We start from the raw sequence: 23,145 nt of genomic DNA on the forward strand, positions 1-23,145 counted from the left end.
TTACGAAATTTTTAAAACACTGTTTACTTAAATGAAAGTTTAACTTTATTGTCAGCAGTTGTGAAAAAATTCTTTTAAAAATTCATCCATTTTTAAATACTACTACTCCTTTCTGTGATATTCAGTAACATTCCTAATGAATGTCTTGCAATTAATTATTATTAATTGCAAGAATGTTATTAATTAAACTTTCAACACAAACACCCGTAAACTTAAAACACACAATTAAACTTTCTTGCGCATTCTTTAACAAACGCGTTGTGCCCCTTCCCAACAATTAAATTGATTAACTGTGAGTCTACTCTATATATTATTCTTATTTTTTTATGGAATATATATTTTAATTTTATTATTCATTACAGTAAAACCTATTATAAAATATTTGAAATCCTAGTATAATGTGGGACGAAAAAAATTATGATATATATATATATATATTGATTTTTAAAATCTCATATTTTTTAAAGAATCATATTTCATAAATATATTGATGAATTAGTATTGGCCGATACATGAATAAATTACAATGGATTTTGTTACAGTATATTTATGCTATACAAAATTTCATTCTTACAAACGCTCAGTTTTCAAAAAGGCATGTTTTATATTTCATGTTCCTAATTTGTGGTTCAGTTGATATTATTTTGATAAATATAATTTTTGAAAATGAAAATGAATTACGAAAGAAGTATGACCTTTTTGGTTTAGTTTATACTTAACAATTTACCTTCTTTTTTTTTCAAATTTTAAATTTTATTATCAAATGACAAAAGAGTATTAAATTACTATACAGTTTCATGAAAATATTGCAACTTATCATATTGACTAATATAACTATATTACTTACTTTATAAAGCTCCTTACTACATAAAATACGCATAACTTAATATGTAAAGTAACGGAAACATTTGTAGAAACCAACCATATATTCATTAGTACAACTGCGCCATCTATTGACAAAAGTAAGATACAGTATTTATTATCAGAATTGCTTTTAATAGGAATTCAATTTACATCAGTCAAACTTATCTCTTTTTTGAAAATTTATATATAATTACAAATAAGTTAACTATTATGTTACTGAAGAAAATAAATAGCTTTTAAAATTATTTGGAATTACTTCATTTCAATATTTTTAAAGCATATGCAATATTTTAAAGCATTTTCAAAATGCTAAAAAAATATTTTTATGTTAAAATATATTAATTTTCTACCAAATATGTAATATTAATTTGTAGAATTAATATTTACAAATAATTTTGAGAAAAAATATAGTAAATCAAAGTGATCACGATGATTTTAGCGAATTCCATAATTGGAATGATTATTTTTTGTGTGTGTCATACATTCATCTGGAAAGTGGAGCCGGGGGGGGGGATTTCAAATCTCAAAGTCACTATATAAAGTAAACAGGTTCTCGCTCTCAAGATTTGTATAAAAAAATAGAAGTTACTTAATTATGGGCACATCACTGTAAAGGATCGTATCTGCGTCTCATGCGCATCTTGTAAGAGAAGTTATTCCCAATTTATCTATACGCTTAAGCAAGGCGGGAGTAATTTTTTAATGACTTACCTAAATATGTATAACTACTTTTGAATAATATATTTTCTTTATTGTGTATTTATAATATCCTCATTACAAATAATTCCTGACTTCACGATAACAAACATTTCTAACTTAAAACATCAACTATTACCATTAGCATGCTTGCTTGTGTTATTACCAATATCATGTATACATTCCATCTTTTTTTTATTGAAATTTTCGGTTCTTCAAAATTTAGAGATTAATGTTTGAAAATGTAGAGTAAATGAGATCTATTTGGTAGTTAAAATTATAGTTAATACTGTAATATGAAATACGCAATAAGAATAATCCGTAATTTTAAACACTAATGCGTTTGATATTTTTATGGCTGCTTCTTTAAAAAGAAATTTATTAATATCAAATAATATGGAAAAAATATAAAAAGAATTTCCAAAATTTGTCCTGTTTTATCGGATATTTGATGATGAATCTTTAACCAAGTGAACTAACCTTTTTCCACTCATATGGGCAAAATTAATTACTTAAACCGAATGAATCATTCCTTCAAAGTTTAGAGTTAATTCCAAATAGACCAAAAGAATGCTCTAATTAAGAATCAATCGAATTTCATCGCTAAATTAGTCTATTTTTATTTAAAAGATATCTCTCTGCATTAAAAAAAAAAATTTAACTAAATTTTTATTTTGGAGAATAAATTCGCAAATTAATTTGGCTCAAATATATTTAATAGAATGCTTAAAATATCAAATTTCACAAAATGTGAGCAGTATGTTGACAAATCTCCGAATTTCAGGTCTCCCTGATTTCAAATATTTTTCATTTTAAAGTTCGAGTAGTGTGTATCTCTGAGTGTCTGTGTTTTAAAAACACTTCGAGCTAGAAAGGTGAAATTCAATTTGTGGTCTTTACACAAAATTTGTACATTTCTTTCACGTTTTGAAATATTCTATTCAAATGAAGTTTTCTGACCTTCAAATCTATTTTAAGCAAACTCGGTAATTATAAAACGCACTGTACGCAATGTATTTTATGTTTAAATGTTCCTTGAGCAATTATGTTTCTTAATCTATTCATTAAAAAAGAACTCTGTACGATTCCTATGCAAGTATCGACACAAACATCAGTTTTCTTTTTTAAAAAATTGCACAATTTATAAGAGAAAATGATGAAATGGAATAATGCATCATCTACATAGTCAATGAAATGAAATGAGATGGTAAAAAAAATTGTATATGAATGCTGGGTGTCAATTATTACTAAACCAAAAGATTCCAAGAGGAATTACTTCAATTCTACCCAGGTATCCAAGTCTATATCGAATGTCCCACTCGGCACGAATTGCGGTGGATTTAGTTAATTTCCCGACGCATTATAAGGCACCTCTATTTAATGCAATTTTATTTATTAATACAGTTTTATACAATTTTTCAATAAACGGTAAATTTAATGAGCAATTGAATGCCCGACACATTTTTAATATATTAATGATTTCTTTTACGTTTATCCTTTTTTTTATTAACTTTGTGAAAAATTGTCTTTATTAAAATTTTATAATTCTAACTGATATAAAAATCTTTATACAATATCATTGTAGTAGGCGCTGCGTTTTTATAAATATTTTAATAGCAAAGTAAACGTTATTAAAAAGATAAGAACTTGTCCAATTGTATTTCATAAACTCTTATTAACATTCTAATATTCTATCATTCTAATATTCTTCTCCCCTTCTCAGATTTGCGACTATAGGTCTATTCTTTATCCGCCATTATCTCAGATGGAAGTATAATCCAACATTAGCAAAGTCCCTGATAACCGGCAACAACGTTATTATTGCATTCTCCATGGAAAGAGGAACTTTAATTTCACATATCCATATTTCAAGTGCATTCTAGAGGTATAAAATGAAGGGAAATTATTTAATAAATTAATTAATAAAAATTTCAAAAATATTTTAAGAAAGATGATTATTTTTAAAAGTCGATTTTTGCGAAAATATCAAATGCTTTTTATACAATATTCTTAATTTCTGCACAATCTTCTTCATAAAATTATCTGAATTTTACTTTTAAGTTCATTCTTTAAAGAGATGTTGAGTTTTATATATGCATAATACATGTTTTAATATTATTTTAAATCTTTATTTCTATTTTCTCAAATTCTACAATTTGACTGAATCACAAAAAAAAACCCATCATAAGTTAAAATTTAATGCGCATTTTTTTTATCAAATTTGTTATAATAATTTCTCAATATGTTCAGAAGTTTATAAATAAGAGAAAAACAGGAATTTTAGAATATTTCTAAAGTTTCTGTTTGTTTGTTTTTATAATTTTTATTTATTTATTTCCTTTTTTTTATTCATTTAAAATTTTATTAGAAATGTTCTGTAATTTCTAATGAGTTAACAATTAGAAATTTCATGTTGTTTTTTAACCAAACTCGAATGTTTAAGGAATGGATAGAAATGTCGCTTATTTATTAGTCCAGAAATTAGGTACTATATTTTTTTATTTATCTGCAAACAATTGAACAAATCATTTGATAAACTTTTAAAGTAGATTTTGCTTTATACATATTTTTTATTGAAGCCGGCGTTCTGGCATAAGAGTAGCGCATCTTCTCCGTGATCTGGGTGTCCCGGGTTCGAATCCCAGTTCGGGTATGGTTGTTCTTCATCTGTGTTCTATCTGTGAGGTGTGTGAATGTGCACCCCTCCCCGTAAAAAGGGGTTGTGCAAGCGAATGTGTGAGTTTCATCTTCATATGAGATAGAAGTCAGACTTCTGCCCTCGGGCACTCAGGGGTCTTTACCCTCAAAAGTTACTGCACCCCCTTTCCGTGGTAACTCGACATCATCAGTTTTTTAAAAAAGTTTTATATTTGTCAAAACGTTTGTTATTTTATTGTTATGTTTTGATTTCATAGATATTTTTACAATTTATTTTAAACAGCAATTCAATATTTTAAACCTTTTCCTGCGTTTTTCTAAAAATTATACCGAACATTGTCACATACCTTAAGTTAACAATTATATTCAGTACAAATTTCGTGGAATAAACTACAATACAATTTCAATTATTCAGATTTACATTATTTATAAAAAAATAGAATCACGTTTTTGGACAATGCAAATTATTATGAAATTATTTTTATTTCCTCAGTGGAGTTCCAAAGCTGTACCTTGATGCGCTTCACAAGCATTTGTATTTTGAGTTTAAATTTTATCCGCCGGTGTCAGCTAAAAATGAGAAATAAATATGTTGGAGAATTTTTAATAGTAAATTAATTTCTTGAATTCCAATGCAAAATTATTTTTATCTCATATTTGGAAACTATATACAGTTGAGAAAACATCCTTGTTTAAAGCAAGAGTTTCTATCAAGTTTAGAAGATAAATTTTTTTTCTCTTCAGTTGAATATTCTATCAAGTTTAGAGAACTACTAATACTTTTTACAGAAGACTCGGTCATTAAATTTACTATGCACACAGTCTTAAAATATAAAAGTAATGTAAAATAAACGTCACGATTTAACTTTTTTCTTTTATAAAAAAGATTTATTTGACTTTTAGAGATTTAGAAAACAAAAGTATGTTTGTTTCAACGCTGACATGATTTATTACGGAAATAAAACTGAAAATTACTTCATCTTCATAAACGGAGAAAGTAAGAAAATAAAATTTTCAAAATACTGAAATGTTTTATGGCTGCCAAAGATAATAAAAAAATAAGATGAACAAAGAAAGAAAATCAATTTTCTATTTTCTTGCATCATCAGCAATATTTCCAAAACATCAATAACATTGCTACATAATTTTTGAAAAGCGAAACAAAACGGGGATTTATGCATTCAGATTTGCATTTTCTGGAGAAAGAGACTCTTTTTCATCTAGCAACAACAGTTTCTTAATTAAAAAAATGAAAAACATAGCAAATCTTCAAAGAAACATGAATATAGAAGAAAAAAGAAGAAAGAAATGAATAAAGTGCAATATTGATTTTTTAAATAAATAAAAATATTTTTGCTATTCTTTTTAGAATATTATGATTTTTCATATTGTGTAGAGATAATCATGTCAGTTCAGTTTTTTTTAAATGATTATCCCTCGAAAGTTTATTAAATGCATTTTAAGTATTTCCTTTATCCTACATATCTTATTTTTGAATAAATTTAGGTTTATTCTGTTTAAAAATAAAATAGAATTTCAGTAAAAACATATAAATAAAGTTTATTTCCCCATGAAAATTAAATTTCACTTATTCTATTACAAATCCCTTTCATATTAAGAAACCTTTCTTGAAAGTAATGATAAATGTTTTCTTGAGAGATAAAGAATAAAAATAAAAGACAAAAGAAGATAAAAGAATGATTATTAGAAATAGATCACTGTTAAGCATAATTTTATTCCCCACTTAATATTCAGGGTTATTGGCAACATATTTTAATTTTAAAAAATCGACTTAGTAGTTTTATTAAAATTCTTTAGTCGAAATATATTGCACAATTTACGGATTTCAATAAAAAGCATTTTTTGTGAGAAAACATCTTATTAAGACTGTTGTAATAAGAATCGGCTATTACCACCTAATAACTGATATATTTAAATTTTTCTTAAATTGGAAACTGATAATGGTAAGGATAAAAGTAAAAGACGACTGGAGATAAAAGAATATTCGAAAGAGATCACTGATAAGCAGAATTTTATTCTCCGCTTAGTATTCAAATCCATCGGCAACAAATTTTAATTTAAAGAATCGACTCGGTAGTTTTATTAAAATTCTTTAGTAGAAATATTCTGCTCAAATCCATAGATTTCAATAAAATGCATTTTTTGTAAGAAAGCATCTTATTAGAACTGTAATTATTAGAGGATAAAAACACAAGATGTCAGGAAACAAATGAAAATTGGAAATAGGTCACTGTTAAGCAAAATTTTATTCTCCGTTAATAAAATTTGCCCACAGATGTGTAATATGAAATTATGTTGCTGTGAAACGACTATTATTTTTTATTTCAGTTTCACATTTATTTATTTACTTACATTTACTTACTTACTTCACATTTATTTATTTACTTAAACTAACGTTCATTTTTTGCATATGAATGAAAAGAAATATAAAACAATAATTTATTTTTTTGATTTGCTGTTAGAGAATGGTATTGAGCAAAGCATGGTACAACGCACAACAATCTTTTATTTGTTCCTTTTGATTTCGACATGGCCAGAAAATATTTTAAACATCTTGAAATTTACGAATATGTTTGAGTTTTTACTAAAACTGAAATTCAAACTGCCGATTGTAACTACTTATTATTCCTAACGAATAAACTCGTCGTAACACAAAATATTGCACTTTTCCTATAACGAGTATACTCGTCAACAAAATTGGTAAAAAACAATATACGTAAAGATTATTAAATCTATTTAATATAGTAAATTAAGTTTTTTTTTCTATTATTTTTGTAAAGTGTTTCATGAAACACATGGAAAATTATAATCATTTTCATAAAATGCAGCGTTTTATTAACTCACTTTATAGTATATTGCAACTTCTTAAACCATAATTAAAATATTATCCCCTTTTCCTCTAAAAGATATATTATTAATTTGTTCCCTGACTGTGATGGGAGGGCAGCTGAAAGAGTAAGCATCATGGGATATCAGACGAATATATTTTGATAAGTTAGAGAGACACCAGTGAAATCGTATTTATTATAACTTTGCTCTTTCTCAGCGATTTGCATTAAATATTGTATTTTTCCTTCTTACAGGAAATGGACGACAATTTTTATATGTCAGATCAGAATAATTCTTCTACAAAATGCACAATCGGTGAAAAGAAAGTTTATTTGAATTTTAGTGAAGTTCAAGCAACAGTTTATTGTTCTGGAGTTATCATATCTATTATATTAATAGAAAGAAATTTAATTTTTATATCACAGACGAAGAAAAGTATATAGCTATTTAAAATAATAACAAAGATGAAAGTCTGTACATGTATTGGTACTATACAGAACATTCCGTTTAACCTACAGTTAATACATTTGACACATGTATTCCTTGGAGTGTAAATGTGGACTAAGTAGAGAAGTTTTTAAATTTTTAATTAGAATTTAAATTAATTAAAAATTAAACTTAATTTTATGTTTTCTCGCGTTGATTTTCATAAATATTTTTTCACAAAAATAAATTTAACGCCGTTTCAAAATTTATTCAAATTGACTTCTTTATGATATTAATTTAATAGTCTTAAGAATTTTTTTTTAAATTTGGTAATTTTTAAAAATATTTTTATGCCTACTTTCTAATAATAAATTACGTTTTTGCCCAAAAAAACTCAAACCATTTTCATAGTTTCATCAAATATTTTACTACGTGTTATTCTTCTATTGCAAAAAGCTAAAGAAGAAGGATTTTGTTTAATATCTATGTAATTTACAAGACAGATAAAAAAGTGAAGTAACAGTATCGGGAAGACCCTCGGGGGGGGCACCTTGGAATGAGGATGAAATGATTCCGGCATTGTGGTTGGATCTAGCCACCCTGGAGGGTACACAAATAGGTGGAGGATCTGACTCCTCCCATCGATGACGGGACGTACTTCCTTCGGGGAGGGTTGTACCGTAGCCGGTGATCGCCCTTAGAACTCAACCACAGTTCCCCTCAGTGTTGCTGTTGCGGCGGTCCGATCATTCAGCCTTATGGTTTAAACCCGTGTGCCTTCGTGGCGGGTTGGAGAGTCAGTTGGTTGACTTACAGTATCGGGAAATTTATATGTAATATGAACCGGTTATTTATGCCATTAATAGCAATATGATGTTATGGAACAGTCTCCGTTAGAAAGGTTCACGTACACAGTATACGGTGCGTATATAAGACAATTAAAATAACACGTCTTTAATGTCAGACATAAAAATGGGCGAATGTTGCATGTGAAGTTATATCTAATTGATTTATCAGAAATTAATAAAAAGCTAATATTCCCGATGAACCAGATGATCACCAGAGGCGTCTAATAATAAATAAAATTTAAATATAATCTAAATAAAGTCAATTGATTTATTTTAAGCCTTAATGAGTTAATTAATGAGTTATTTTAAGCCTGCCAAGGAAAGAAAAATTTTAAAAATGAATAAATGAACTAAAACAAATCTCTTTTCTATTGCTGTGCAGTATCGAAAATGAAAGCGTTACTGATATTATAGGTATCAGTAATATTCTTCGGTGTATAAAACGAAATGGAATTTTCATTCATGAGATTTGCATTTTCTGAGTAAAATAGTCTTTGTTGAAACATGTTTAGTCCTTTAATTATTTAAAACAATGAAGTAGAAAAGAAGGAACATTTTCCAAGTGAACATGACAGTTGGAAAATTAAATAAGAAATTAATGAAAGACTGCAGCTTCTTTTTAAGACGAGATTCAGAATAAATTGATGAGCTACCGGTAGGAAAGCCAATTACAGTAAGAATACGGAAAGTTAATGGAATTATTCCATTTATTTTATTCAGTACATTTATTTATTGCTCGAATATCGGGCATTTTAATGAAATATGTATGAGAATAACTTGCAATAAATAATAAAATTTAGAAAATTACATTTCGAATAACATTCTTTTCTCGATTGGGAACGAATGAATATTATCATTTTTATTCACATGGAATAAATTACTTTTTTGAAAAGTAAATCTAATTATATAAAAATGTAATTCCATAAAATATATTCGCTTTTTATTTTTAGTGAATTCATTATAATCAAGGACTCTATACATTTTAATCTTACATTGAAAGTAAGTCCTATTCGCCTGAAATATTTAAAAAAAAAATTATATTTAATTTCATAACAAGATTAATATTTAAAATTCATTTATAATTTCTAAAGAAACTATTGAACTCATTCACAGGAGAGTTTGTCTTTTAAGAAATTCTTAAAGATTTTCATTTAATTAAATATTTTAATTAGAACGAATTTTAATGTAAAGCTCATTGGAAATAATGAGTATTGTGAAACAATGTATTTTAAAAACGTGGTTTTCTTCTTTCTTTTATATTTTCAAAAGAATTTTATTGAAATTAAGTGATATAAAAATAAAGTATCTGAAAATTTTTATGAGAAATGAGAAAATTTATTTTATAATGATAAAATATACACATTAATATTTTCCCAGAAAATGACTCGATTGATTTTTTTAGAATATAATTCTGCTGAGTTTTCCTTGTCTTATATTCAAACTATTTTTGCAAGTATACTTATTTTAAATTGTTATAATTTTGACTTCCAGAAAATTTGACAAATGATTAATCATTTGGTTAAAATGATGATGTTTCTCCAAAATAATGCAGAATCTCATAAATAAAGATAAAAATAATTCTTCTCTTTACTCTTAAAAAATAGAGTCATTTATTGTTTAAATTCCAATAAATAATAAGCATTTTTGAAAAAAAGTAATTTCCTTTGTACAGTAATTTCCAGTACAGTTTGTAAAGTAATTTCCTTTGTCATGATATGTATGTCATGATGTATGGGAAATAAAATTGAAGGAAATTTCAGCTTCAAAGACAACCTAAAAATATATAAAAAGAAAAATAGTTATGAACATATTTCATTGGTATCGAAGGTAAGTCATATCACTGACTCTCCGACCCGTCCGGAGGCACAGGAGTAAATAATACTGAATGACCGGACCGCCGCAACAGCAACATTGGTGGGAACTATGGTTGAGTCCTAAGGACCATCACCGGCCACGGTACAACTCTTCCCTAAGGATGTACGTCCCGTCATCGATGAATGGAGCCAGATCCTCCACCTCCAGGGTGGCGAGATACAACTACCATACCGGAAGCATCTCATCCTCATTTCGAGGTGCCCCCTCGGAGGTGGTACCGAAGGTAAAGAAACTGAAAAATGAAAAGGACAGAGAAATTGTTTTTATTGTAATAATAACCATTACAATTTTTTGCAATTCAAGCAATAAATTGGAATAGCGAATTAATTTACCTATTCAAAAATTCACCAGGTTTACGACAAATTAATAGTAAAAATTGATGTATTAGATTCCTTAATTAGCAGTTATCAGAACAGATGACCGCCGGATTAATGAAGTTTTATTTAAAAAACGCATTTCAATACGAAATCTATGTTTATCACATAAGTTAACGCTATATACAATAAATATCACAAAATATGATTAAAAATCTAACCAGCACTGTTTGCGTCTGTCCAAGCTCACTAATATCAGTTCATAGCGAATTTTTGGTTTCAGGTACACGAAGAATACAAATAAGAAGAATCGTAATCATCAACAAATTCCAACTTGATATTTTTATGAATCTGCTTTTTCAGATTCCTCGGTAACCGAAAACATATTTTTGGAATTAAATATATCTATTAATAAGATAGCCGAAAAACGCATTCAGCTGGACGGATGAAATTTGGTTTGTGATATTAATGCCAAATTTGGAGACTTCTTTCAAATTTTGTATGAAGTTCATTCACAGGAAGTTTGGCAATTTGTCTACCTAAAAATGGACGAATGCAATATCTATAAAACGTAAGAGCTTAGCGAATAAAATTTGGCAAATAATTTGTCATCTGTAGATTCGGATTAAATTTTGAACGAAAACCTTCAGTAGGTGACTGTATGTTGGTCTGTACAATGGCACGTATGTAAACGCTATAATTCAAAAACTCAGCGATTTAGATAAAGAAAATATAGTACGTGATCATTTAACTAAAATTGTAATTCTGTGTAGAATTTTGGTTCAAATCGGAAACAAGCGACTAAAATCTAAAATCTATTTTCTTTCCAATAATATAAAACATAAAGCCCTCATGTGTGAACTTTGAAAATAGAAATTTGAGCACCCGGGGCATTCAAGGCCTTGCTCATTAGAGATGCGGGGGGAGAGGGTTAACCTGTTTATTTGGAAATTTTGGGGATACCATTTTTGGCAGATGGAAAATTTTGTGGCATTCGTCTTGTTGAAAACGTCAAACTATAAGTGCAGTGTTAAAGGTGGATTTCCACTCTGCCAAAGATAAGACGGCCATAAGACAAAGCGACGGCAGAAAGGGATTGATTTATGTTGGCCATAATTTCGTAAAATAGATTCAGGCATTCCATGCTTAGCTGTAAATTGCCATCTTGGCGTCCCTGATTTTTTTTCCAGATCGTATCATAATAAAATAATGGATATTTACACAATAAAACTTGGTAAAATAAAAAAAACAGGTCAACTTACTTAAATTTGGAAAACTATAGAAAAAAATGGCAAAACAAAAAGAAAAATAAAACACAACCTTGCATCAGAAAGAACAAAAAACAAAAAAATGTCCGAATTAAACTTTAATAAGAGATCAATTTTTTTCACGTCCTCCTACAAAAAAAAAAAAAAAAAAAAAAAAAAAAACACCGCCAAATTTTGCAAAAACATGCGCTGTTAGAAAAAATTCCATTCCATAGCGGCATGTTGTCGTCCCGAAGGGGCAAATACTTGCCATCGACCGAACAGCATTTTTCAGCCTTTCTACGCATGCGCTGCCTACTTGCCGCCTAATAGATGGCCGAGTGTAAACCTACCATAAATAACACCGCATTGAGAATTCACTGTTATTTAGAATGGTTTTATTAAAAAGTGTATGGTTAATAACCTGCAATTATAGAAATTCAATTGTTCTGCGATAGCGTCGGACGAATTTAATTTGATACTGAAATGAGAGTACTTAGTTTAAAATACAGTTGCGTGAAGCAATAATATTAAAAAGTAAACATTATAAAATAATTAATGTATATTATAATAAAAATGTAATAAAAATTAAATTAAATTGTTAAAAAGTCCAACGATTTATATTATCTACACTTAGTATTGGAATAGTATAGCTTAATTTTCAAATGATAGTGCACATGACAATTATAGTTAAAAAATAATAGAATAGTAGAAGAATCCAAGTAGTGACACCATTATTGAGGATAGGGATCAAATTAAAAAACATATATAGGTTGTTCAGCATGAAAGTTTCTTAAATGCTTACGAATCATTTGCACTGCAGTTGAAAAAATGTGCAAATTACAACAGCAATCAGAATATCTATCTGCAAGGAAGAATTATCATTGTTAAGGAAGACAGTCGTGAATTTCTTTCGTAAGGAATTGGGTAAAGGTTAAAGAATATGGATTCGCTCATCACTTCCTAACACAAACGCGAGCAAAGGTGCCATTTTTTACAGATTTTTTAAGCGTAATATTCCCTAATGCGTCTTTCAGAATAGATTCTTTTAAATCCAAGCCAAATTTCATATTTGCAAAAAAGAACATTTGACTCCAGGCCAATCTTCATACCTTGCAAAACAGAACCATTTCACTCCATGCTATTTTTTTTATATTTCGGAATAAAATCCTTCGATTCCACACCAGTGTTATTCTATTACAGAATAGATCCCTTTTAATGCACGCCAAATTTCATGTATCAGAGAACAGATCCCGTCATTCCATACCTAGTTTCATACTTTAGAGAATAGACCCTGTCCACTCCACGTCTAATTCCATATCTTTTTGCAATTTTAAGCCTTTCCTTTCTGACTAGAAATTCAAAGATAATAATGAAATAAATGAAGTTATTTTCATCTGGTTTACCATCACTGACAGTATGACTTTTCTACACATGATGCAAAATATGATGCGCGCGTGTGTGTGTGTGTGTGTAATGAGATTTTAAACTTTAATTTTATCTTAATTTAGCCCATAGTAACTTTATTTTAAAATATTCTCTTATTTCGTGATCCAATTCCACTGTCTCTACTTAATTAATTCAAGAGAAGCTTTGTTAAATTGTTGAATCAGCTAAAACTAACTTTCCCAGACTACGCGTGAAGAGATAAAATACCGCTGATCAGGCAAATTCTTTTTTAAAAGATTTGTCACGTCAAATTTAAAACGTTAATCTTAAATTTAAAACGTTTTATCTTTTGCTAAATGATTGTGATACATTTATAAATAATCTTCAGAGCCGAACTGCAGCTCCACCCAAATTATATGGGCGAATGGTAAAAACATTCAGCTTCAGATAGCCAGATTCAATTTTAATTGTTTTTTTAAGCTTCATTGTTAATTGTTTTGTTGAAATTTCTAATCTGGGCAAAACATTATAAGATTTAAAATAAATACTATTGCATTTAAAATATTGTTCCTGTGCATGCTCATACATATGGCTGTTTACAATCATTGATTTCTAGAATTCTGTAATTTTACCTTCAATACACTGATGCACTCTCACTCATTTTATGATCCATTCGTTAATGAGTCGGTAATACTAGTTTCAACTATCATTGAATCCGTAGAATGTTTTATTGAGGTGTAAAATGCATGCATTACGTATATTATGTGAGAAATTCGCAGTATTATAAATAATTAATTACTGCAACATTAACACTTTGACTGCAGCATGATTTACCTGTGATTCACACCTGCAATCTAACTAGATGACTCCTTTTCAACTACAGTTACGAGATAACAAAGGAGACATGTAATTAGGAAGGTAATTCGAATCAGAGGCATGAGTCATGGCAGAAAATATCTAACCAGAATTTCACATATTTGGAGAGGGAAAAAAATTAATTGAAATAATTTTTAATAATATACGAAACACTTTTAAATAAAAAAATTTTTGCCGATTTACTTTATATTTTCATTCTTCTTCAAAACTACAATCGCGTATTAAAATTTTTCTATTATATTCGAGTCTTTCAAATATATATTTAACCCAAATACGGGTTTGTACTCTAGAGATCATTATTTGTTTGAAAAGAAAAAGAACTAAAGGGCTTTAAACGATTCGAATCTCGATGCTCGGAGAATCAGAAACCTAAATCAAATAAAACCTAAACCTGGCTTTCAAAATGGGGTGGGAAAAGAAATAAGATTTCATTTTCCCCATTCAATTTGTAAACTTTCCAATGTTTAAAAGTATCTCATGTTAGTTTTATTTGAAATAATATTATCATGAGTACTAGCAACAAAGACTAATTTTTTAATGTTTAGTTACTTTGTCCAATTTTGAAACTACAAGAGGACTATATGAAGACAGCTATCTGTTTGAGAACTTGGTGAGGTTGGGAACTGATTCGTTATTTTGCCAACATCCAAGGCCACATAAAGGGGATAAGTTTTCCTACGATGCATATTTATCGAGTATCCAACCATATACAGCAGTAATTAATGGAATTAGTTCTAGTACTTACGATTTTCCGACCACTAAGTCAAGACTTTAACCACTAGACTACAGCTATCCCCAACTATTTACGAAAGAAAAAGAAACCACGTAGTTTTAACCATAATGAAGAAACCATCATGAAGAAAATGCATCTGTAGTTCAATGAGAGCTGTCTTGGTTTGCGCAAGCGCATTGCTGATCCCTTAGCAACTATATAATTAATTCGAAGTCAAATCCTCCGGTTGGACATTTGGATTTGTTATCATGCCGTACATTGTTCGCTATTTGTTTTCCTCTGCAGAAGAAATTTCTGAAACATTTCGATTTTCTTCTAAAACTTCACTAAATTAAACGTAGGAAATTAATATCATAGATACATGGTAGAATACCATGTTATACATTCTTCAAAAGTTGTTTCTTGGAACCGAAAGTTCATAGAACCTTCATTTTGAGTGGAGAATTCAATCTTTAAATCATGGTAAGTAATATTTTTAATTCAAAGCAAATGGAAAATTTACAAATCCCAAAATGTTGTGTAGTTCATAACTTTATAAGGCCATCTTTCTTGTAACAGAAAATAGTCTTTGACTCTGTTTTGATTCTATATTGTAAAATACGTAGTTGCATGTTAAAAGGGTTAGAGCTACGAATAGTTACGATATCCCGAACTTTAATCTTATATTTGAAAAGCTCCGCATTATTAAGCTTCCTTTACCTCGCTTTTTCATTGAGGGTAAAATGATGCGGCATTAGGAAGGTTGTTTTAATTAATGGCGGGGGGAAAAATTAAAACAACCAAATGAACTTTTCAAAAAAGGATGAATTTTCTCGAGCAAAAAGTTCGAATTTTCTGGCTTAAAATGAGTGATTAATAAACTCATTAATACCAATTTAGTATTGACCGCGGTAGTCGGAAGCTAAAGTCTCGGTCTCGGAACCAGAGGGTTGAGGTTCGAAACCAGATTCCACCGAAGAACCGCAGGATAAACGAGAATGGTGCACGTTAAATCCGTAGGGATAAACGTCTTCCCATTGGTGTGAAAGTTTGGAGAGGGGTGTCAGCTCGGGTGTCGTCCCCATCTGTCGGCGGTTCAAAATTACGAGGTCCGCCCCTAAGCAACCCTAGTGTTGCTTTTAAACGGGACTTTAGTATAATTAAAACTTAACCAATTCAGCATGTCAGAAATGCTGAATATTGCATTTTAAGCTCAAACAAAATCTCCTCCCTCTACCACACACGAGTCGGAGCTTTTAAAATATTCCATAAAAATAAATATTAAACTATAATTTAGAATTTGTAAATCCTCTTAGTTAATGATATCAGTTTGAAAATTTTAATTTCCATTTATAGAATCATTACAATTTAAAGGGCATTTCAGTCCAATTGTTTAAATTTTTCTCTGTACTACTTCTCGATTATGAAGTTTCCAAAATGAAAGACTTTGAAACTTGAGACTCCACTTCTTAGGTTCAATAAATATTCTATATATAAATTCAGTTTCCGATAGATTCTATTTTCATTCTGAATCCTTCTCTCGAAACTTCTAGCGGACTTGTATTTGGAGGTAAGCAAATTTCTATAAAAAGTAGTATGCTTTATTTTTATTAAAATAGAATCCAACTAAAAATATTGGTGGTCACGTTTTTACATGCAATACAAGAATCGTGCTAATTTATGTTTCATGTGGATCAAACATTACTCTGTTGGTGTGACATAGAAGTTTGAAAAGAGGGGCAGATTTTATTACCCGATGAGTGTTCAGAATTATAAGTTTGTTTGGAAGTGCACCTTTTGACTCAAAACGGAACATTTGTGCAATTAAATCTAGTTTACACACGATTCGATTAATCTGTAGGTAATAAAAAGGTATAAACTTGACTTGGTTTTCGTCTAAACAATACAAGTTTCAAATCTAAACTTAAAGTTTGACTCTTCCGGAATGAATAGATTTTAGTCGACATTTAATATTCGGTATCATTTAAATGTGGAGTGAAATTTGAAATTTGGATTGAAGAATTTTCTTAGTTTTACTGTTAAAGCACGGTTTGATCTTTTATGAAGCATTTTAATTAGTTCCTTATATTCGTTATCGGTAAATAAGTTTACAAAATCAAACCTATAAGGCAAATCATGAAATGTTGATAGACAAGTTTTCATGTAAATTAGAATTGTAATCTCTTTAAGGAATTTATTTTTTGAGGCTTAATATTCTATTTTTTGTGCATGACTTTAATGCGATTTCGGATGTCTACGATTATCCGTCGTGTTTTCCTTGCTTGATTTTTAAATATACTTTCATTATTTTTATTTGTATACTAATAAAAACGTGTATAAAACTTCTCCATCTACATTTTGTTATTTAGGACTATAATAACAGATTCAGCATAATCTATGATCATATCAAGGATGGTGCCAACGCTGCACCTAATTAATATATTAATTCATAATTTAATACTTTAAAATTAAATTGGATTGTTATCGGAAGTGAATATTTGGTAATATGAATATCTTGAATATTTTGTATATGAAGAGTAAAAAATCGGTGCATCATGTTTAAAACCACAATTTTAAAAGATGAAGCCTTTTTCTTCAAAAGAAACTGTTCAATTTCTTTCAAAATGAACGGTTATTAGATGCATGAATATCAATTTAACAGGTCAAAAATCTGTCGTGAACTTTAATAAAATCATTCCTATTCCATATTTCACTTGGGCATCATTCAAGTAATCTACGACAGTTATTACCCAAATTAGTAAATTTTTTGAAGTTCTTTTTGGTTCGTGTAAAAAAAACCTGTTGGATATTTGTATTGGTTTTAAAATTTTAAATTCGGAAATGATAGCAACTGCAACTTAAAATTTAGTTCCAGTGTAATCTTTCTTTTCAGATTATGAGGTTGAAATCCGTCAGGAAGACTGTACAGTTTCATTCAAGCTTCAAAATTTAAGTTTAAAAACTCTTGGATAGAAACCTGGAGATTTCTATTTCAGTAAGGAAAACTAATCTGTTAAACTTCAAATTGAATTTCTAAACGATCCTGTAACTATCCTGGAATACTTTTTGGAAATTTCTGAGCGACATGAATATTAAGGTAAGTGAATTATTTTTTAACTATTTACTTTTATGAAGATGGAATTCTGTTAAAATATAACACTTGTTGATTAGTTGCAATCAACAAAGCATACAGTGATCATATTTTAAGTAAGAAAAACACTTCGCTGATGTGGAATACAAGTTAGAGGAGAATGTTGGTTCAAATGCTGTTCTCGATATCCGCTTAGGGATCAATTATAGATCCGATAAGAAATTCTGCTTATGCTATGTAACAGAATTTTAATATCACTAAAGCGCATTTAATATTCCATTCTTTAACAAGTAATGAAATAACATTTGGTTTGGATCTTGTTTGAATGGTTCAAAAGTTCTAAATATAAATATCAAGTTTGGAGCTACCGGAACTAATAGAATTTAGCTGCCTTTTAATATTGGATACAATTTAAATAAAATATTGAGTAAAATTTGAATTGGATATAAAAATGTTTTCTCAGATTGGGAACCTGCGGTTTGAATATAAGAAGCTTGAAACGTTTTTTACCAGTAGTTGTTAAAAGGTGAAATTTTATCAAATCTGGAAATCGGAACAAATTGCCTAAACGTGAAGTGCGAAAGTTAAGGTGAACGGTAAGTCGACTGTCATTTATGATGCATTTTCATTTTTATAAAAGGAATCTTCTAAGGAATTTGTTACATTCATTGTGATTAATTTTTAGTGTATGATGCTTTTAAGATATCTTTACTCACTAGAGTTTTGATTAAATTGTCATTTTCAATTTCCCGATAAAAATTGTCAAAAGGATTTTCAGAATATCTGGTATAATATTTTGTAAAAATATTATACCAGAGGATTCGCCCTCTTTTTGAATAACTTTAGAATTTCCTTCTCATAAATATGGAAAGGCAGAAATTATGATCGCTTCTGGATATTTCAAAGCTAGTCTAAACGATTTTATTAATGCCCAATTTTCTTTTACCGCAGCAGATTAAAAAAAAATCTTAATTCAATGCGATTCACTCATTTCGCCAAGAATGCCAATAGTACAAAGTCGCCAACCAAGACTGTTGACCTTATAAACAATGCTGTGTAGCAGTTACCCACCATTTTTTATCAATTGAGATTTATTGATTACGATTATTTCATCTAAGAACACTTCTTTTGGTCACAATTGCCGAGTTTTCTTTGAATTCTGAAATAACGAACTTTTGTAAACTGGCTCCGCTGGACTCGAATTTCTACAATAAAATTCGATACACGAGGTACCTTCGGAATCTAAAGAATGCACCAGGCATAACTTTTACCATGAAAGAAGCGGTGTCTTTTAAGATGCTATGTAACTTCGCTAGCTCATTGAACATAGAAATTAGGATGAATGAGAAGAGAACAAGGAAAAATGAAAGCAACTGTTCTTAATAGCTTAGCTGCTGGAGAATGATGCTTTTCTTCAAAACAAATTTGAAAGAATAAATGCACTACGTTCAACTAATTCTTCACTTGAATAGAGAAACATTTCGCTAAATTTCAGTCTCGCAAATGTCGTTCTGTCATATATTGAAATGTAGACATTGATTTCGCCAATACAATATCCCTCCTAATAGTGATCATATTTCTGATTATACTATTGTGATCATAACATTCATTGGATTATTGAATATTCCGACTTATTATGGGAATCGGAGACTTAATCGAATAATCACGAAAAATCAATAGAATAACCAATCTCAAAAATTCGTTAGATTGATAAGATAAAAATTGAAATCAAGACGAACGATATAAAAAGGTCGAGCAAATGTTTTTAGTTAGGATTTGTCATACAGAAAATAAACAGACGATTTTAATTAGAATAACATAATTTGGTAAGAATAGCAAAATGATAAATCTCTTCATAATTCACTTTAAAAATAACTTTCAATTATAAAGAGTAATTTAAATTCTTTAATGGATGTTTATTCATCTATTTTTAATTTTCATTCCTTATAAAATTGCTGTAATGGATGTACAACTCGACAAGCGAAAAAGAATTGTAAACAAATCAGTATTAGGGTTACTAGAAAATTACACCGTCTGCTTCAATGGTATGTAGGCGACACACTAAACTAGGATTCATTTCTGGTTTATTTTTACTTTCACATCAGTCTTTAGATTTTGATAAATATTTAATAGAATTTTAATTTTAATCTCGCCAATAACTTCTGATGAGTGTCTGGAGTTTCACAGGTTTTTTGTCATTTCATTTTTATTTCTATAATGTACTCTTGATGGAAATTTTAATTTTTTACTTGAAACCCGAAAAACTGTAGTTATAATTTTTCTTAGTTTATTTAAATTATACCAAGAAATAGAATTATGAAATTATTACAATTAGAAATATTACAAAATATATTTCATTTATCTGAGCCACTTGTATCTGTTTTATCTAAATATGCCGTTTGATAGTTTAGCGTTACAAAATTAAAATTTCATTCTTAACGGAAACCAATCCTTGTAAAAAAATTTCAGAAATGTGCATGAAGTAAAAGAAATAGATACGTTTATGCATCGGTTTTCATGTCCACAAATGGCTTTTAAGAGAAAATGAACAATTACATATCAATAAAAATCGTTTTATATTTTAAAACGAGAAATTAACAGACGTGTTAATATCGGTTAAAGATGTCATAAGTAATTGTAATAGCTTTAGCAAAATCACTTTTTACGGCCTTTACTTATCTTCAAAATAATTTAGGATGCTAATCTACCCGAATAAGAATTTAATTGTAATTTGGTATTCGGGAATATCTAATTATCCATTAGTTAAAAAACCCTTAAGTTCGCAAATGAAAATGTTTGCAATTTAAAATTCATTTTAGTCTAGTGAAATGTATTGCTTTATATTTTCAGTTTACGGCGGCATTACAATTCGTCCTGAACAGAGTATATAGCTTCAATGAAATCATTTCGAAAATCCCTGGTTGAAATTCTCGGATAGAAAACTAGATGTTTTGAATTGAGAATTCAGTTGTGCATGAGATGTGATTTCAGAGATACTGTATTTGTTCTGAATACTGTATAGTTTCCTGCCGTATTTATATCTGAAGGTAAGAGAATATTTTGTTCGAAAATTTGCTCGTTTTATTTTTATCAACCTTGTGCTCTTGAGAGTTTAACTTAGAGGCGACTTAATTCTCTACCCCACCTTGGGGCAACTACCATGGCGTGTGAGAAGCAACAGATTTCGTTACTTCCAATTGATAAAAGCCTACGCGAATCCTTCACTATTTTCCCATAGGAAATGTAAAATTAGATTAGAATAAATATGATAAAATTACTTCAAAATTCCTCTAAGACAATATTAAACTCTCCTACTTCTGTTCAGATCCATGATTCTAGCGAAAATATAAGGTCTTGTAGAATGCTTTACGAACTTACATTCCAGAAACGAAATTAATTCTAGTGGAGATAAATTGAACCATTCTGAAACGAGATCGTATTTATTAAGGATTTAGAAGTAAGGAAAGTGAAATCAATGGTATGAAAGTATGGCATTAGATTAAAAAAAATCCAAAACCTAGTGTAATAAATATTAAAACTTAAAATGTCCCGCTAGACTGATAATGTCGGATAATATAACATTCCTTACATCCTCAAACAGTCAAGGTACCAATTTGACCGATCAAAAAAGTCGTCAAGTGTGAAAGTTCAAGCTTGAATTCTGTTGAAATTAAATTGCCTATAATTGTGAATGTTAATATGAAATCTGCAATTTTCATATTTGATGTTTTCGGTTGATGTAGCATAAGTTAAGAATGTCAGTTTAAGTGCCTTCCTCGATAGCCACTAGGATTCAAAATGATAGCTTTGTCGAGAAATACCGCCTATGATTCAAAACTTCATATTTATATAACTAAATTAAGCTCGCATAAGATTTAAATCATTAAGATAATATACAAATAAAACGTGATTCTCGCCTAAACTGTTCAAAAGCTTCGAATAATTTAAATCTCAAGTTTGAAACTACCGATGCTTATAGAATTAAGCCAACATTGAATATTGGGTATTATTTAAATAAAATGTGGAACGAAATTAAAAATTGTATTTAAAAGAATTTTCCAATTGCTTCTGGAAAAGCTTAAAATTAAGTTTCTTCTATTCACTACGAATAAATCTTTGCTTTACACATTGAATTGGTTACCTGATTACATAAATACATAATGATCTCTAGATTGATTTGTATGGAATTCTAATATCAAGACATTCAAGTTCCAAGTACTTCATAAACTGGAAATCCTCCCATATGTGAATTGAGATCTGGATGTGCCGAAACTTGAAGATAGATGTAAGCTATATTGAATTCAATTTTTGAGTTCTCAGAATATTTTATTTCAAAATCAAGTCCCTTTTTCTTAGTTTAAATGGTACGGTTTAGTGGACTGATTAAATCGACATGTGCTTCTTGCTATTGCTTTGCATATTATAGTTAGTTTGACTCGACCGATTATAGGTCTTAAAGGCCCTTACGTAAATGTTAAGTAAACGGATGTTCAATGAATATTTCAGTCAAGGATTAATTTCAATTGTTTACCAACCATTTAAAATTGTATTGACTTATTCGCAACATTGCTTGAGTGGTGGCTTTAGTGCATAATATAGATATTTGGTACTTAGTGATGAACAAATGAATTTAAACATAATGTAGCTCCTGTGTTTAAGGAGTTTTATCATAGCTTAAGAAAAGATTAATCCACAACAATTTAAAATCTAAGCATTACACAAAGTAATCAAGAAAACATTATTAATTTTTTAATTTGGAGTTGTATTCTGAACTGCGCACCGAGCCGAATATTTAAAATGAAATTTTAAATAGGCTACAAAAAATTGTAGAAGTATGTTCATAAATACGAATTTTTTCGCATCTTCCTCTTTTTTCAGGAATTCCTTATAAATCAGTCTTAAACTAGAAACCAATTTCCGGATTACCTAGATATTGAAACTTGAAAAGAAGCGGGATATCTCACGCAACTTATTTCTTATACAGAAAGCTGTTCAATCTGGGTCTTTGAATCTTAAATCTTTCCATTGAATCAGTATTTCAAAAATTAAAAATGAGCAGAATTTTTCAGATGGTTCAGCTGGCCTCATCGTGTTTTAATATGAAATTCCTCATTCCCTTAAGAAAAACGAGTTAAACCTCAATATTTGTTTGTTTCAATGATTAAATTGAAAATTTTGCAGCATTCTTCATTTGAAGTAGTATCAATTTTTGGTAAACCAGGCTTAAGATTAACTTTGGATTCTGAATTTGCTATCATGGTTGGTTTGAAATCTTTGTTCGATAGTTCTACAAAGAAAC

The sequence above is a fragment of the Argiope bruennichi genome, chromosome 7 (assembly GCF_947563725.1).
Source record: "Argiope bruennichi chromosome 7, qqArgBrue1.1, whole genome shotgun sequence".
Lineage (NCBI taxonomy): Eukaryota > Metazoa > Arthropoda > Arachnida > Araneae > Araneidae > Argiope > Argiope bruennichi.